This window comes from Halichoerus grypus, chromosome 14 (assembly GCF_964656455.1).
Source record: "Halichoerus grypus chromosome 14, mHalGry1.hap1.1, whole genome shotgun sequence".
Lineage (NCBI taxonomy): Eukaryota > Metazoa > Chordata > Mammalia > Carnivora > Phocidae > Halichoerus > Halichoerus grypus.
In genome coordinates, this window is record NC_135725.1 from 32892953 (window position 1) to 32912026 (window position 19074).

The window sequence follows — 19074 nt, forward strand, 5'->3', positions numbered from 1 at the left end:
TTGCATATAAGATAATTCTAATGTGAGTTGGAAATAAAAAAAACCATAAATCTATAATTGTTGAATTAAATTTTAAGATGGAGATGGGGAGAAGACAGAAAGTAGGAATCTTGAATGTTGACAGGATTTTAATTCTATTGGCTCTTTTCACGCAATTAAAATCCTGCCAAAATCTCACCCTCTCAGATTTCCTTCTTACGGCGATTTGGTTCTCTGCCAAACTTTGGGTAATAAATAGAATCTACAAGCTCTCTGAACACAGAGCTGCAGCTTTTCAGAGAAGAAATCAAAACAAGATTACACGGTAAGAATAAAACTAATATTCTTGTACATTTTTTGTCAGGTTTGGTAAAATAAGATCTTGGGAACCATGGAGAACTGGCTTTTATTTCTATAAAATAAAGGATTAGACTGATTTGTTATTTATTGTCAATACCAGTAAAAGTTGATAATAGCAGTTGCTACTAACTTATAATTCCACTTTGATTTCCTTTGGGTGATTTGGAAAACTATTAATAAATTTCTAAAATTGATTATAATAGTCTTTATAGTAAGTTTCCATCCCCCACCACAAAACTTTATAAAACAAGTTGATAATTCTACTCCATACTGCTAATGCTTATCCAAGACAGACCTACTCACAATTGTTTACCAGTGGCTTCAAAAAAGGGGGACAAATAAAAGAACTGAGAGGGGCCATCCTTTCAAAATCATCTGCTCAAAAAATAAACCATTTATGAAAAAATAAGGAATTGTCATCCTAAATGAGTAAGTTCAAAAGCTCATTAATTTTGCTACTATTCTTCATTTCGACACTTTCTTTAAAAGATTGTTTTATTCACTTTCTTTCTCGCCGTCTGCCTTGTGGCAATTTTTCCTCCTTGTTCTTTTCTCTGCCTTATCTTTCCACACATAAATACATGCCTCCAGACTATTTTAACAAAGAAAATGGTAAAAATCCAAACATATCATGGCTGCACAAAGTTGATTCCAGGTCTTTGGAAACTTGAGAGTTGAGGAGCAGGTGTGGTTGGATCTTCCTGACTCTCACTCCCTCCTCAGCAGAAGCTTGAATCATCCCTGTATGCCACTGTGGTCCAGTGCTGTTCCCAATATCCTTACCTATTGCTTGTCACATCTGTCTTTAGAATACTTTTTGCTCCTCTTTTAATTTTGTCCCCCAAAAGGCACAGTTCTGTGTTCAGAAAACTTCAGAATCCTCTATTTCCAAAGTTTGGAGTGCTTGAGAAGAATCATAGAGTTGAGTAGTATCCTTAAATAGTTAAGAACTCTCTGTACAAGCATCACTCCCTGCAGCTCAAATTTCACATTTTTTCTATTTTTCTCTGAAAGGATCCTAGATTTCCTACCAGTCCTTCACTGGCAGCAGCATAATTCATTTTCTTAACAATGATCTAGATATTTTTCTATTTCCCATCACTGTTTAGCTTACAATATCTACAGCCAGAATGTACCTCTTTCTCTTTCCCATTTATAGAGAAGGAAGAATTCTCAGAACTTTTATTTAGGGTTTGAAACAGGGCTGAAAGTAAGGCAGGAGACTGAGAAATGGGAGCTGCCTCTCCTGGTTAGGTTCAGCAGAGGGTTAAAGAAATAGAGCTTACAACTAACTTCTGGGAATGTGTTTGAGATTCAATTATAAAAAGTTCATCCATGGGGGAATTAAATCATTACAGGGAAATGCTGTGGGGTGTGTATAAGTGTGTGTAGCACTGAAGGGAGGAAAAAAAATAAACACCAAGGAATATTTATGCCAGTAAATATGATAGCACAAGGCCTTTTTTGGAGATATGCATGCAGAATTAACTCTTTACAGAGAAATTCTGCAGAGGGGACCGCATTGAGGGAAGAAAAAATATACCCTAGGGAATTTTTATGCCAGTAAATCTGACAGCATGAGGTCATTTTTGGAGATGTGAGTGTGACTGCCAAAATCAATGTATCTTTTACTCAACAAATTGAAATTCTGGCAAACACGGTGGAAATCAAAAGTGTCAGTCAGAATTTTTCTTCTTTATATCACAGCTTGTAGCAGGGACATTTGAAACATTAAGACCAAAAATAATTTCCTTGAATAGCAGAAAGAAAACTTAATTCCTTTAAACAAAATGATGGTTGGTTCAAGGATTTCAGGAAATCCTGGTAGAACCTCTAATCTTTTTTCAGTTTCCCTCAGGGTTCTCTGGTGCTGACATTTGCATGCAAAAGTAAGCTTTAAGAGAACACAGCCTTACAGGGCAGCCAAAGTTCATTGTTGCAGGATGGTAATGGGGAAGTAAGGAGTTTGGGCCACTTCCTCCCTATAACAGACTCCTGGCACATACTCACATGCTGGCCTTGTTATTGTCAGTAGATCATGCTATATTCTGTAAAAATGTTTGGTTTTGTTTTTGCTTTATGTGAAGAGTGCAATATAGCATAATAGTAAAAACACACAGATTTTTTTTATTCAGACAGGCCTTAAATCCATCATCTATCACTGACTACCTGTGTGATTTTGGATCTTACTTAATTTTCCTGACCCTGAATTTTTTTCCTCTGGTGCAAAATATAAAACAAACAAAACAGTAACAATAACACAACATCCTACCTTAGGTGTTCTGATACCTATGAAGATAAAGCAAGTCGGAAGCAGTCATTAAAGGTAACTATTATTAATCACTGATCACGTACTAAATATGAGATATTTTCCTCACATTATCCCATTTAATCCTCAGAGCATCTCTGTGAGATAACATTCTCCATTTATAAAGTTAAGCAAGAAAAATTTGTAAAGATTGTACTAACCCAAGGTAACTCAATCAGTAAATTTCAAATTAGAGGTTAAAACCCAGAGTTACGTCCCATGAAGGAAAAGAACCAAGAAGATGGATTCCAAACACTTCATTTAGTGAGACTTTAATCTTGTAAAGCCATTTACTATGCAAAGTGTCCATAATTTTCAAACGTAAAAATATTAGTGAGATGACATAAAACCTTCCACCTATTTTTTTAGGGTTACATTCATTGACATCTGAGGGAAAGTTTCCCTGCCAGCCACCATTTTCTTACATAACTTTCTTTCCCATTGGTACTGCCAGAACCAAGAGGGGTCCACCCACAAACTTGGCTTGGTGCTTTCACTTTTAATTAGCACAACAGTCTACATCTAATTCCTCTTCACTTTGAACATCTTATTAATTAGATGATTGCCACAATTTTCCCCAGCAACACTAGTGCATCCGAGACTTTTTGCAATCATAATAATGTTTTGCTCATTACTTCTCTTGAATTTCCTAGCAAAGATTCAATATTTTTTTAAAAGACTTTGACAGAACTTCATAGTTTTGCATGTCTGCTGTGTTCAAATATCAACCACTCTCACTTCTTAGCCTGTTGGCTCTATCAGTGGCAGTTGTTTCAGAAATGTTATTTAAGCAGTTAACATTTTTTTCCTTAGGAGATTGTGTGCTTTTTCTCTTGTGTTCTTTGGGGGCTTATTATATACAAACATGAATATTCCCTTAGCCTGAATTTATTAGTTCCAAAATTTTTCCTTCCTGAGGTTATATTTTTCCATTATCTTTTAGGTATTAATATATGTACATATATGTATTACTTGCCCACATTCTTTAGCAATCCTGTTTGAACAAAACTTCATCAATAATCAGCATGACCGCTTCATATTGGTAAATTAGTAGTAGCTGTAGTATTCAGCTTATTTGAGTAATTTTTCTTTCCAATCTTTTTAAAAAGTTTCAGCCTCAGGGGTGCCTAGGTATCTCAGTTGGTTAAGCGTCCAACTCTTGATCTCAGCTCAGGTCTTGATCTCAGGGTTGTGAGTTTGGGGCCCTCATTGAGCTCCACGTGGGTGTGGAGTCTGCTTAAAAAGAAAGTTTCAGCCACAGACATAGGTGCCAATATTCATTCTAATGTAATTTGGTGGATATATTCAGCTTCCTTTTTTTTTTTCTTCACTATGACCTATATAAGATCCATATTACCTGAATGTATATACAGCACTACTTTATCAAAGATGGTGCATATTTCATCTTCACTGACTTACTCAAGAATCATATTGTTTCTGACCATAATCATAATTGTCACAGTGTGGTGGTTAATAGAATAAATTGGATATTATTAACTCAAAGGAGTATAAGCTGTTTTACTAAGAAAGTTTGGAGGCTCCTATGCTTAAGACATGACATGTAATGCTTACATCTGGTTGTCTAATTATTATTACCTTTCATTATGTCAAGTAGAATGATTTCTCCTTGTTACTATGAGGTCCATGAGATCAGACTCAGCATTTAGAAGCATTAAAACAATTTGCATTGTGATGTGCCAGTTGGAAAAAAAACTGTTGTTTATAAATCCTTGTATTTCTAAATTCATAAAAGTATAAAAATTAGATAGAAGTCCATTTTTTAGCAGCATCCAATTTTTTTTCTGGTTATTTATGATATATGCTCCTAAATGAGCATCTGGGTTTATTTAGACTACTCTCTTGGCAGACCAATGCAATGACTCCTAACCTCTAGGGTTGTTGTTCACTGTTAGGTCCAGATAACTTCTGTACCTATTATATGCGAGTCCTCTTCTTGGCAAAGGAAGGAACACCAGTTATATTCTTTCACTCTGCATCATCGGGGTATACTCAGGAAGAGGTCATTATCTGTCCAGAGGAGAAGAACAATTAAGTCTTATCTTGAAGAAAAGAGGTGGTTAACACAGTCTTTCCATGTTAGTAGCTTTCACCACAAACCCAGCTACCAAGTAACCAAGGTTGAACCTACTTAGAATCCCACATAATGATGATGAAGTCAACAGTTTGGGGAATAGCTGGAGCAGCCCATGAAGTAGGCAAAGTGGGAGACAAAGGCTTGTCATACCATCACGGACAAGTTTCCAGCCCTCTGAGTTCTATCTTCTGATTGTTGCATGAGGAAGCTCTGTTTAAACTTGTACAGGAATTAAATATCCAGGGGGTGGATTGTAACTTAAGTTTTTTCAGGTCAACCGCCAGGAACCTCCACACCTGTGAATGGAAAGCTTCCATACTCTTGACATGGGTTGGGAAGCTGCCAGTAGCTTCTTCCTGCTGCATGGCCTGTGCATGGTGTGGGGCAGCACCCCCTAGTTGGTGGGCATGGGGGCTGTGCTGGCCATGGGCCTGCTCTGGGCTTCTGCCCTCAGTTGCTACATGGGTCAGCTGGAGCTGGATGTGAAATTGGTGCCCTAGGAAGATGGGACAGCCTCTGCTGAAAGCCCTGATGAAGCGAGCCAGCCACCACCAGCATGAGCAGCTAGGCCATGAGGAATGGCTGGGTGCTGGACAGCCCAGTGTCCAAGGACTGGGACATTAAAATGTGACCATTCCCTCACTCCAGAAAGAAAGAAGAAAAAGAAAGAAAGAAAGAAAGAAAGAAAGAAAGAAAGAAAGAAAGAAAGAAAGAAAGAAAGAAAGAAGAAAGAAAAGAAAGGAGGGCAGGCACTTCCATACTCTTAATTTTTAAATTTCTTCTAATAATCAAATTTAATATCATCTAATACATGACACAGTGTATTACTAGGTGGCTATTTGGTTGTGAAAAAATATCTCATGGTTTATCCAGGGGTGATATTCAACAGCTGGTATGGCATGAGCAGAGATAAATAGGAAAAGAACCAGCCACATGGAGAATGCCAGCTGAATACCAGCATTGGGAGGGACTCTCTTTCTGGCTTTGTACTATACCAACTAATCTGGGATAATGTAGCAGTAAGGGTAGGGTGGAATATCTAAAGTTTTACAGAACTTTTAACAACTTGACCAGTATTTCTGTTACTATTTGATAAGCATATCCCAAAATAAGGTGAAAATTCCTACAGAAGTTATGCAAGATGTAACTTCAGTCTTTGTACAAGGGAAAACTTTCACTTATTATGAAAGTATATTTACAATTAACTTCTGAATAAAGGTAAAATGAAATAATATTTTTAACAGAAAACAGTTTTTATTTTTAGTGTTTTTCTTCTTTGAGCATCATTATGGACTCATGATTTTTGTTGACATGGTTGTAACTAAATCGTTTTCAAACTTAACTTGTTTTGATTAGCTATATTTTTTATTGTTTTGACTCAAATGGTCAAATTTGGCACATAGAAGCCCTTTTATGCTGGCCCATTTGCTCTTTTATTAATCACCTCAGAACTTTGAAAAACGCATCACTGTTTTCAGGCAACAAGTTATTTTGGCTTATCTTTCATTTCTTCCACCCATAACATAAAACAAACTATTCTCCAAAGAACTCTGATTTCTTCAGTGGAGAACATTATTAGATTACAAACTATGGGCCCTGGGATATATACTGGATTATTTCATCTTAATACTGACATTAAATCAGTTCAGTTACAGAGATAGGAGAAGAAACATATATACATAAAATCATGAGTTCATATTGGCAATTTTATTTTGTTATAAATATATAAAGATTTTGTGTGTGTGTGATAAACACTGGGTGTTGCATGCAAGTGATAAATCACTAAATTCTACACCTGAAAAAATAAAATAAAATACAAATACTTTATTTTTTAAAAAAAGATTTTTTTATTACCCAATTGTTTGTTGCTTTCATCTTTGAAAATAATGCTTTATTAATTGAAAGTTGTTTTTTTCCCTTTATTAGCTACATTAGTTACTGGAGGATATGCAAACCTGTTTAACAGTTCACTTTATAAATGGAATGTTAACTGAGGTTTGATATTCAAAAATCTTTACAAGTCATTGCATTTTGTCACTATTTGTCCAACCAGTGACCCACTGAATATGTATCATATGTATATGATTTTCATAATCAACTTTATTTTATTTTATTCATAATCAATTTTACACAAAAATTTATACACATAAAAATTTTTGGGAAACAAATCCAATTGATGTTTTGCAAAAATAAAATAGTAATAATACTACTATATTGGTAATCTGTAAAATTAATAACATATAATCTATATATTATATATATAATAACAATAATCTGTAAAAATATTAATAATAGTACTGCTATTGGCCATCTGAATTTATTTATTTTTTAAAGATTTTATTTATTTATTTGAAAGAGACAGCAAGAGAGAGCAGAAGAAGGGGGAGGGGCATAGGGAGAAGGAGAAGCAGACTCCCCACTGAGCAGGAAGCCCAAAGCGGGGCTCAATCCCAGGGACCGAGCCCCAGGCCCCGGGATCATGACCTGAGAGAAAGACAGATATTTAACCAACTGAGCCACCCAGGCATGCCTGGCTATCTGAATTTATTTTTTTTCCTTTTTTTAAATTATTATTATGTTATATTAATCATCACACATTACATCATTAGTTTTAGATGTAGTGTTCCATGATTCATTGTTTGCGTATCACACCCAGTGCTCCATGTAGAACGTGCCCTCTTTTTTATTTTTTTTGGCTGACACCATGCGTTTATTTATTTATTTATTTTTGAAGATTTTTTTTTGTTATGTTAATCCCCATACATTACATCATTAGTTTTAGATGTAGTGTTCCATGATTCATTGTTTGTGCATAACACCCAGTGCTCCATGCAGAACGTGCCCTCCTCAATACCCATCACCAGGCTAACCCATCCTCCCACCCCCCTCCCCTCTAGAACCTTCAGTTTGTTTCTCAGAGTCCATAGTCTCTCATGGTTCGTCTCACCCTCCGATTCCCCCCCTTCATTCTTCCCCTCCTGCTATCCTCTTCTTTTTTTTTTAAACATATAATGTATTATTTGTTTCAGGGTACGGATCTGTGATTCAACAGTCTTACACAATTCACAGCGCTCACCATAGCACATACCCTCCCCAATGTCGATCACCCAGCCACCCCATTCTTCCCACCCCCCACCACTCCAGCAACCCTCAGTTTGTTTCCTGAGATTAAGAATTCCTCATATCAGTAAGGTCATATGATACATGTCTTTCTCTGATTGACTTATGTCACTCAGCATAATACCCTCCAGTTCCATCCACGTCATTGCAAATGGTAAGATCTCATTCCTTTTGATGGCTGCATAATATTTCATTGTATATATATATACACTTCTTTTTTACCCATTCATCTGTCGATGGACATCTTGGCTCTTTCCACAGTTTGGCTATTGTGGACATTGCTGCTATAAACATCGGGGTGCACATACCCTTTTGGATCCCTACATTTGTATCTTTGGGGTAAATACCCAGTAGTGCAATTGCTGGGTCATAGGGTAGCTCTATTTTCAACTTTTTGAGGAACCTCCATACTGTTTTCCAGAGTAGCTATACCAGCTTGCATTCCCACCAACAGTGTAGGAGGGCTCCCCTTTCTCCGCATCCCTGCCAACATCTGTCGTTTCCCGACGTTAATTTTAGCCATTCTGACTGGTGTGAAGTGATATCTCATTGAGGTTTCGATTTGGATTTCCCTGATGCCAAGCAATGTTGAGCACTTTTTCATGTGTCTCTTGGCCATTTGGATGTCTTCTTTGGAAAAATGTTCATGTCTTCTGCCCATATCTTGACTGGATCATTTGTTCCTTGGGTGTTGAGTTTAAGAAGTTCTTTATAGATTTTGGATACTAGCCCTTTATCAGATATGTCATTTGCAAATACCTTCTCCCATTCTGTTGGTTGTCTTTTTTTGGTTGACTGTTTTTTTTTTTTTGCTCTGCAAAAGCTTTATATCTTGATGAGGTCCCAATAGTTCATTTTTGCCCTTGCTTCCCTTGCCTTTGGCGATGTTTCTAGGAAGAAGTTGCTGTGGCTGAGGTCGAAGAGGTGGCTGCCTGTGTTTCCTTTAGGATGTTGATGGGCTCCTGTCTCACATTTAGGTCTTTCAACCATTTAAAGTTTTTTGTGTGTGTGCTGTAAGGAAATGGTCCAGTTTCATTCTTCTGCATGTGGCTGTCCAATTTTCCCAACACCATTTGTTGAAGAGACTGTCTTTTTTCCATTGGACATTCTTTCCTGCTTTGTCAAAGATTAGTTGACCATAGAGTTGAGGATCCATTTCTGGGCTCTCTATTCTGTTCCATTGATCTATGTGTCTGTTTTTGTGCCAGTACCATACTGTCTTGATGATGACAGCTTTGTAATAGAGCTTGAAGTCCGGAATTGTGATGCTGCCAGCTTTGCTTTTCTTTTTCAACACTCCTCTGGCTATTCGGGGTCTTTCCTGGTTCCATACCAATTTTAGGATTATTTGTTCCATTTCTTTGAAAAAAGTGGATGGTATTTTGATGGGGATTGCATTGAATGTGTAGATTGCTCTAGGTAGCATTGACATCTTCACAATATTTGTTCTTCCAACCCATGAGCATGGAATGTTTTTCCATTTCTTTGTGTCTTCCTCAATTTCTTTCATGAGTATTTTATAGTTTTCTGAGTAGACTCTTTGCCTCTTTGGTTAGATTTATTCCTAAGCATCTTATGGTTTTGGGTGCAATTGTAAATGGGATCAACTCCTTAATATCTCTTTCTTCTCTCTTGTTGTCGGTGTATAGGAATGCCACTGATTTCTATGCATTGATTTTATATCCTGCCACTTTACTGAATTCCTGTATGAGTTCTAGCAGTTTTGGGGTGGAGTCTTTTGGGTTTTCCACATAAAGTATCATATCATCTGCAAACAGTGAGAGTTTGACTTCTTTGCCGATTTGGATGCCTTCCATTTCTTTTTGTTGTCTGATTGCTGTGGCTAAGACTTCTAGTACTATGTTGAATAGCAGTGGTGATAGTGGACATCCCTTCCATGTTCCTGACCTTAGTGGGAAAACTCTCAGTTTTTCCCCATTGAGAATGATATTTGCTATGGGTTTTTCATAGATGGCTTTTATGATATTGAGGTATGGACCCTCTATCCCTATATTCTGAAAAGTTTTGATCAAGAAAGGATGCTCTACTTTGTCAAATGCTTTTTCTGCATCTATTGACAGGATCATATGGTTCTTGTTCTTTCTATGATTAATGTATTGTATCACATTGATTGATTTGGGGATGTTGAACCAAGCTCGCAGCCCAGGGATAAATCCCGCTTGGTCATGGTGGATCCTATTGGCTAGTATTTTGGTGAGAATTTTTGCATCCATGTTTACCAAGATATTGGTCTGTAATTCTCCTTTTTGATGGGGTCTTTGGTTTTGGGATCAAGGTAATGCTGGCCTCATAAAATGAGTTTGGAAGTTTTCCTTCCATTTCTTTTTTTTGGAACAGTTTCAGAAGAATAGGTATTAATTCTTCTTGAAATGTTTGGTAGAATTCCCCTGGGAAGCCATCTGGCCCTGGACTCTTGTTTGTTGGGAGATTTTTGATGATTGCTTCAATTTCCTTAGTGGTTATAGGTCTGTTCAGGTTTTGTATTTCTTCCTGGTTCAGTTTTGGTAGTTGATACGTCTCTAGGAATGCATCCATTTCTTCCAGATTATCTGATTTGCTGGCATATAGTTGATCATAATATGTTCTTATAATTGTTTGTATTTCCTTGGTGTTGGTTGCGATCTCTCCTCTTTCATTCATGATTTTGTTGATTTGGGTCATTTCTCTTTTCTTTTTGAGAAGTCTGCCCAGGGGTTTATAAATCTTGTTAATTCTTTCAAAGAATCAGCTCCTAGTTTTGTTGATCTGTTCTACTGTTCTTTTAGTTTCTATTTCATTGTTTTCTGCTCTGATCTTCATTATTTCTCTTCTCCTGCTGGGTTTAGGTTTTATTTGCTGTTCTTTCTCCAGCTCCTTTAAGTGTAGGGTTAGGTTGTCTATTTGAGACCTTTCTTATTACTTGAGAAAGGCTTGTATTGCTATATACTTTCCTCTTAGGACTGCCTTTGCTGCATCCCAAAGATTTTGAACAGTTGTGTTTTCTTTTTCATTGGTTTCCATGAATTCTTTTTAACTCTTCTTTAATTTCCTGGTTGACCCATTCACTCTTTAGTAGCATGCTCTTTAGCCTCCATGTATTTGAGTTCTTTCCGACTTTCCTCTTGTGATTGAGTTCTAGTTTCAAAGCATTTTGTGTCTGAATTTAATTTTAAAAGAGCATATCAAATGGTTACTTACAAGTTTTTAAAATCTTGTCCTGATACAAAAAAAATTTCAGTTTATCCTTCCTATTTCTGACATATCACGCTTTTTCTTTCATATATATTTTTATTGGTTTTAATGTATCATTTATATATTCATATTATTATGCTATAATTTTGTTTAAAATATAAAATTATTTAAATATTAAAGTGTTTAAACTAGCTGATATGGAAAAGAGTATGACAATTCCTCAAAAAATTAAAAATAGAACTACTATCTTGCAATCCACTTTTGAGTATATATCCAAAAGAATTAAAAGCAGGATCTTGAAGACATATTTGTACACCCATGTTTATTGCAGTATTATTCAAAATAGCCAAGAGGTAAAATCAACCCAAATGTCCATTCACTGATAAATGGATAAAGAAAATGTGGTATATACATACAATAGAATATTATTCTGTCTTTGAAAAGAAAGAAATCTTGTCACATGCTACAACATGGATGAACCTTGGGAACATTACGCTAAGTGAAGTAAGCCAGACACAAATACTCTATACTATATTATCTCACTTATATGAGGTGTCTACAGTAGTCAAACATATAGAAACAGAGAGTAGAACAGTGTCATCAGGAGTCTGGGAAAGGGAGAAACAGGGAGTTGTGCAATGAATATAGTTTCAGTTTTGCAAGATGAAAAAGTTCTAGATATCTGCTGCAGAACAGATCTAGTTAACACTACTGAATTTAATAAAATTTGATAAATTTAATTAAAAATTTAATTAAGGGGTCGCTTAAATGGCTCAGTTGGTTAAGTGTCTGCCTTCAGCTCAGGTCATGATCTTAGGGTCCTGGGATTGGCCTGCCTGAATAGTTGTAGGGCTCCCTACTCAGCAGGGAATCTGCTTCTCCCCCTCCCACTGCCCCTCCTTCCTCTCATGTTCTCTCTCTCTCTCAAATAAATCAATAAAATCTTTTTTAAAAATAAAAGAAAAAATAAAAATTAAATTAAAAGAAAAAAAAGAAGAGCTTTGAGCATGAGGGGCAGGGGAAATGTTTAAATAAACCAGCCGTATTTAAAGATATTATTAAATCAATGTCCAGAATACATTAGTTGTTTGCCATTTCATTTTAGGATTTAGAAAAAGCCAATGTGATGACATTTAGACAAAAAACAAAGAGAATTTGTATCACTTGATATGATTTAGCTGCAAAAATAGAATAATGAATTAAACATGGCTTAAAATATAAGACACTTGTTGCTCACTTAACAAGAAGTTCTAAAGTGGTCAGTCCCACAATTGATGCAAAGAATCAAGGACATCACCAAAGACCCAAGCTCTTCTCACCCTTCTGCTCTGCGGTCCTCAGACTGTCTATGATCTCTCCCTTTATGGGAGATGGTCGGTCCAGCTTTGAGCATCACATCCTCACAGAGGCCAAGTGAGTGCAAGTCAAAAAGTGCTTATTCTTAAGGAAAAAATTTTCCCAGAAGTCCCAGACACACCTCCCTTTTGTCTCATTGACAAGATCTGAGTCACATGCCTACTCCTAGATGCATTATTGGCAGACAGACAGGATTGCCACGAATGGCTTATGTTTCTGCATACCTAAATTTATTCTTTGGGGAAAGAAAAGAGATTTGTCCACTAAGAAACAGCATTCAACCCAGGTAATTCTCAACATCTTTTAATTCCCACAGAACTTCAGCCATTTTTGGTTTTTAAGAACTTATGGAAAAAAAAAAAACACCTTCTGAGAAGGGCAGCCAAACTCTTTTCAAAGTTACCATGAGGATTTCAAAATGCCTTATTTCAAAAACACCTAAAAAATCTCTTTTAATCTGAGCAACTTTCAATTCCTTCAGATCAGAAAACTAAGTCTTTAATCAGGCATATCAGAACCACTTGTTTTGTACTAAGGGAAGAAGAGAATGTGTGCATTTCCCATCTGACCATTTTCCTGACAGATCAATGCATTCTTAAACACAGATGCTGACACTTCTTTAATTTTTTCAACCATGATATAGAGTGCTTACTTAATTCTGTCAATGAGTCTCTTTGACCACCACACTTAAGAATGGGGAATCTGGGGGCACCTGGGTGGCTCAGTCTGTTAAGCGTCTGCCTTCCGCTCAGGTCGTGATCTCAGGTTGTGATCCCAGGGTCCTGGGATCAAGCCCCACATTGGGCTCCCTGCTCAGTGGGGAGTCTGCTTCTCCCTCTGCCTCTCCCCTTGTTTGTGCTCTCTCTCTCTCTCTGTCAAATAAATAAAATCTTTTTTAAAAATATGGAATCTGTATATTTTAGAATTCACTGACAGTCTTTCTTTTACTTAAAAAATTTTCATTCACATATAACACACACACACACACAACTGCATAAATCATAACTGTATAGCTTAATGAATTGTCACAAAGTGAACAAACGTAAGTAACCATTTAAAGAAATAGACGAGTATAGAACTCTAAGAACCTTCTAGTCACTACTCTGTACCTCAAGAATAGCGTTATGTTTTCTAATATAATACGTTCAATTTGTCTGTGGGGTTTTTGAACTATTTATAAACTAATTCATACAGTATATACCCCTTTGCATCTATCCTTTCACTCAACATTGTGTTTGTGAGATCCATCCCTGTAGCTGCACATAGATGTAGCTTGTTTATCTCATTACTGGTTAGAATTCCTCTAAATAAATGTGCAACAATTTATCTATTATAATGTAGATGGACATTTTCAATATTTCCAACTTAGCATTGTATGACTAAGACTGCTATGAACATTCCCTTATTATGTCTTTTGGCATTTTTATGCCTTTCATATATACCTTCAAGTAGAATTTTTGGGCCAAAAGTATGCTTTTGAATACTACCAAGTTTTTTCCCAAAGTCGGTGTAGCAATTTATACTCTAATCAGCCATGTAAAATAATTCCATTTGTCCCAAATCCTTGCAAATACTGATATTTTCTATCTTCCTCATTTTAGCCATTCTGATAGGTGGGCATTGTGGTTCTCCTTTAATGCATGTATTTTCTTTATCTTCCTTAGAAATACACTATTTCAGTCTGGGGCAGCTAGTAATTTTTCCCCAGACTTGAGTTAGCTAGGCAAACACAATTTAGAAAAAAACATGTCTTCCCTAAGATTGTAATTTTGGAGTTGAGGCATTTGTCTATTGTTTCCAAGTTACAAAGCAACATTAATTAGGGAACAAAACAAGTCATCATATTGTATTTGGGTTTCAGGAAAAAAAAGTCAGGAATCACTTTTTTTTAAAGTGTAATACCATAGTAGAAAAAAAAGGCGGGGATTATTCTCTTAACCCCATGGTCACAAATTTAATTTTTGTAGACTTTTTTTTTAAACAAATCTATACCTTTATTTATATACTTTTCAGTAAGTTTAAATCCTTGAGGGGTACAGCATCACATGGATTCTGTGGCTTTAGCAGGAAGGTTGCTTCAGAATTTGACATGAACCATGTCACTGTTTCCATGAGCACAAATTACTCTCCCCCAGATTACTCTGGTTTTGCTCAGTTTGCTACCAGGAGTTACTGTGTTGTTCTTTGCTGTGTACACATAAGCATATCTCTTGCCTAGATAGAATTCAATTTCATCTCGACCATAAACCTCTTCTATTTTAAGAGGAGTTGTGTGCTCCCTCCAGTTCCAGAGACCCCACTTATAGTCAGCAAAAATGGCCTTGGACCACAGACTTCGTTGTTTTAGGAGTCCTGTTCCCAGCCGGCTCCAAGATGGCAGAAAGAGCTAGTTTTTATATACTTTGAATACAACATCTTAAAAAAATTTAGTCGAGGTACTGTTGAATCATTATGAGTTAATAATAATCCACCCTGATTAATTTTCTTGATTAAAACATTGTTCAAATGACATATAATTTAACAAAGTATCCACTTTGTGTAATTTATCACAAGCATTTGGGGTTTTTTGGGTTTTGTTTTGTTTTTTTTTAGATTTTATTTATTTGAGAGAGAGAGAGAGTGAGCATGAGCAAGGGGGAGGGACAGAAGAAGAAGCAGACTCCTTGCTGAGCAGGGAGCCTGATGTGGGGCTCGATCCCAGGACCATGACCCAAGCTGAAGGCAGACACTTAACCAACTGAGCCACCCAGGCACCCCTATCACAACCATTGATAAAACAGATCATATCAAGGTTTTACATGTGACATCAAAATAAAGGCTGACTGGCTGACTGGTTTGTGTTTTTAGCACAAGGACAATTCTTACCTTCCGGTTGGGTGTCAGAAGCCTGAAACTTACCTTTTGAAACTTATCTTTTTATATCTATTTTTGAAATTTATCTTTAGTCTTCATAATATAATTAGCAAGCACTTGACTAACCAGTAGTTGATCTCCACTCTTAAAAACTTTTTTTTATAAGGTTTTTATTTTTAAAGGAGGTCTGCTACATTTATCTTCCACCAATACAAAGTTTTACCTCAGCTGCTGCTTCAGGCTGTCTTCTCTTGCTTCTAAATTTTAGAGACTAGAGCTCCTCTTTCCCCATTTCCATAAATATCTGACTCATCCTTTTAGAAATTCGTCTTGTTATTCCTTAGTTTTCCAAAGCCTACTAGCTCCCAGGATCAATTCTTGAAGTATCTAAGTGGCATCCTTGTGCACTGGAAATTGAAGTTAGGTATACTTTCACTGGCTTTAAATATATATTGGTGGTATCTGGAATAAATTTCTCCTCTTCAATGTTTTATGTGGTTGAAATATGTACCATACCCAAGCCTGCCTTTTTACAAGTGAGCCAATTTAAAGATATATATTACATTCTACTCTGAAGATGAGCTTCAAAATTTAAATCTTTGCTTGTCTAAAAATCTCATGTTTCTCTTAAAAAACAAACAGCAAGTTACCTGATAAAATTTAGGATACCTCCCAAAGAATTGTATCCTTTTTAGGATTTCAAATTATACAAATATTAAAGTACTTCAGGCTTTGGAGTCTGGGCACTATCCCCAGAGTCAAAACTAACAGTAATGTGCAAGTTTTCATTCTTGGTTAAGCAATCTATTTTGCTTGTATTGTTGCTAATTCCAGATGTTCTTACACATGTTGGTATATATTTGTAGAGAATTAGGCAAGACTCAGAAATAATTCTTGCATACATACATATACATAAATGCAATTATTATCTTTTCATGAACAGAGATGATAGATTTTGATATATATACAAATGATTTGTCTTGAGACAAAACCCTTGCAGATTGTCTTCCTTTGTGGATCTCAGTATAAATAAACTTTTTAGAAAGTAAAACAATCCAGGTCTAAGGCAGTGAACTGAAGCAAAACAGATTGTATTTCATCTCCAGTTTTGAGTACTGATTTATGACTTAGTGACTCAGGTATATAGTGGCTTGATACCTGCTTTCTCTATGTGTATTTCTCAGTAAAGCCTTTCTCCAGATTGAGATTTTGCATCTATCTCCCCTTGTTCTTCTGCCACCTTATACAGAATGCTGTGCCAGAACTATTTTCTGTGACTCTGCTTTAATTACATCTTCTAAAACCTTTCTCATTCTACCCTCACATTATTTTATAAGCTTAAAGGAAACAAGGCTATGTCTCCTTACCTCCACCTGGAAAACTGAGCAGCTTCATTGGTTCCTAGAGATGGGACACTGTACTGTGTAAGAATGTATTAAAATAGTTATTAAATTCCATATATGATACATAAGGACAGTGCCGAAAACTTCCCTGATAAACTGAAACTTGCCTGTGCTTTCTTCACACTTTGTTATTCTTTGCTATTGTTTAATATCTTAAAGAAACAGCAGCAGGGTAGAGAGGAAAGAGCAGTGACAGCTACCACTTTGTGAGTTGGGAGACCAGAGTTCTGGTCCTGACTCCACCATGTACCCACTCCCTATGTGACTTTGAGTGAAGATCTGCCCTTAATGGTTCCAAAGATACCTAATGTTAATTTCACAGGTTTGTGAAATTGGGGACTACTCTAAGACTAACAACCATCCATCCATAAACCCAATCAAAATTTTCTTTTTCCTTATCTCAATAGCTTCATTTTCCTCACCTTCTCTCTTTTTTCAATGTTCTGCAGTTTCATAATTAATATATCAAAATATGGATTTCTCTCATTTTTTTAACTTGCTTGGGATTCTTAGATCTGAAAATTGGAATCTTTGAATGATTTTGGAAGTTCTCGGTCTTTATACCTTCAAATATTTTCCCTTCCGTATTTTATCATTCCCTTCTAAAATTCCAAATAGATACACATTATCTGTCCTCCAAGTTTCTCACCCTCTTTTCCATATTTTCCATCTCTATGTATCTTTGAATTGTATTCCAAAGAATATCTTCAGATATATTTTCTAGTTCACTGACTCTTCATCTAGTTCACTATATATGATCTGCTATTTAATTTGCTGTTTAATGAAGTTTTAATTTCAATATTACATTTTTTATTTCTAGAGATTCTATTTGGATCTTCTCCAAATTTAATTTTTCCTTGTTCCTGTTTTCAATATTTTTAGAACTCTACCTAAAGATATTAAAATCAGGTGTTTTATATGTCATTCTTGATTATTCTAATACATACACCAACTCTGCAGGTTGGTTTCTGCTGTCTGTTCCTTCTGTGGTTCTCACCATGGTACCTAGTATTCCTGTTTGTTTTATAAATTTTGACGGCAAACTACTCATTTGCCCTGGAAATTTTTCTGTGTAAATGAATACTCTGTGGCTTGGGCTGCAGCTGAGTTCAAGATAAGACTTGTGTTTGCCTTTCCCATTTTTCTTGAGACATTACCAACCTAAAACCATTTTATATTTAATTCTCTATTTCAGACTTTTGGAAACACACAGGTAGTGTGATTTCAGACTGCAAACCCATACGAGGTCTGACTTTTCATGAGGAGAGAAATCCTCAGAAGAATGGTTTTCTTTCTATCCAGTGCCAGAGTTGAGTCAAACAAACTTCCTAGTGGTGCCCTTCTGCAAGTGAGGTTTATTTATCTCAATCACCCTTATTACACTGCAAGTGCAGCCCTTTGGGTGTTCAGGTTTAAGCCATGCATTATTAGAATCCCCATGTTAGGCATATCCTGGGCTTTATCTCCTGGGCCCTGTATTTCACGTAGTTGTCTACCCTGTCTCTAGCATTTGGCAGACAACTTTAGGAAAAAGCCAAGATTTCTTGCCTCCCAGTATTTTGAACACTAACTTTCCCTCTAGTTCAACAATGAGTTTTGAAAAGATTTCTTTCAAGATTTTAGTTCTTTTTGTCAGAAGGACTTGTCATGGTAACTAATCCACCATTATGCTGAAAACAAAGTCTCTGATTAATTAACTTTATAATGAGCAAATATTAAAATTTAAACAAAACCATATTTGTATTAATAAATTAATAAATTACTGATTTTTAAAAATCTCTTGGGGTTCTTTGCAATATTTCTTTCTCAGACAAGGTTTCTACTCCTGACAAAGTTTTGAAAATTCCCTCTTCCAACCTTAAACTGCAATGATTTCTTCTTATGATGCTGCTAAATCTACTCATCAACTAGATGACCAATGATGGCATATGAACTGGGCTTTAGTTTCACTTTCCCTTTACAGGGTTAAATAATCCAAATGGCAGGGATTTAGGCCATATTCTCAAAACTTTAATTTGTTTTCTTACAGCAAAACTTTTTTGACCAAGTAAACTTTAAGCAGAAACCAAGTATGGACAAGGAGTTTCTGCTCTGGATGTGGGGGATAGGCAGGAAGATCTGAAACCCAAGAGGTTTAGATTCCTCCACCTCTTTCTAGAGCACCTCATGAATTCTGAAAATATTTGCTTCAGGTTTTAGCCATGGATCCCTGGGCAAGTTACTTGATCTTTCTGTGCCCCAGTTTTCTCATATAAAATAGGGAAAATAATAGTACCTCCCTGACGAAATTGTTGTGATGATTGAAGGAGTTAAATATATAAAGCACTTAGTACAATACTTGGCACATGGTAAATACTATATAAAGGTAAATTTTTAAAAACACAGAAGAACTTTTATTTTAACTCTGC

At 36.1% G+C, this 19074-nt stretch overlaps 1 protein-coding gene across 4 annotated transcripts in view; it reads left to right on the forward strand.

Annotated features, from left to right (window-relative positions):
- Positions 1 to 220: 220 nt before the first annotated feature.
- Positions 221 to 19074, forward strand: part of IL33 (interleukin 33) — a 43303-nt gene continuing 24449 nt past the window's right edge. For 3 of the 4 annotated variants that reach the window (XM_036065810.2, XM_078062165.1, XM_036065814.2), the window contains exon 1: positions 221 to 304. The gene's annotated coding sequence lies outside the window, so the exon portion shown is untranslated. Of the gene's footprint in view, positions 305 to 2616; positions 2666 to 19074 lie in introns of all 4 variants that reach the window. The other variant, XM_036065808.2, reaches the window with a different exon arrangement.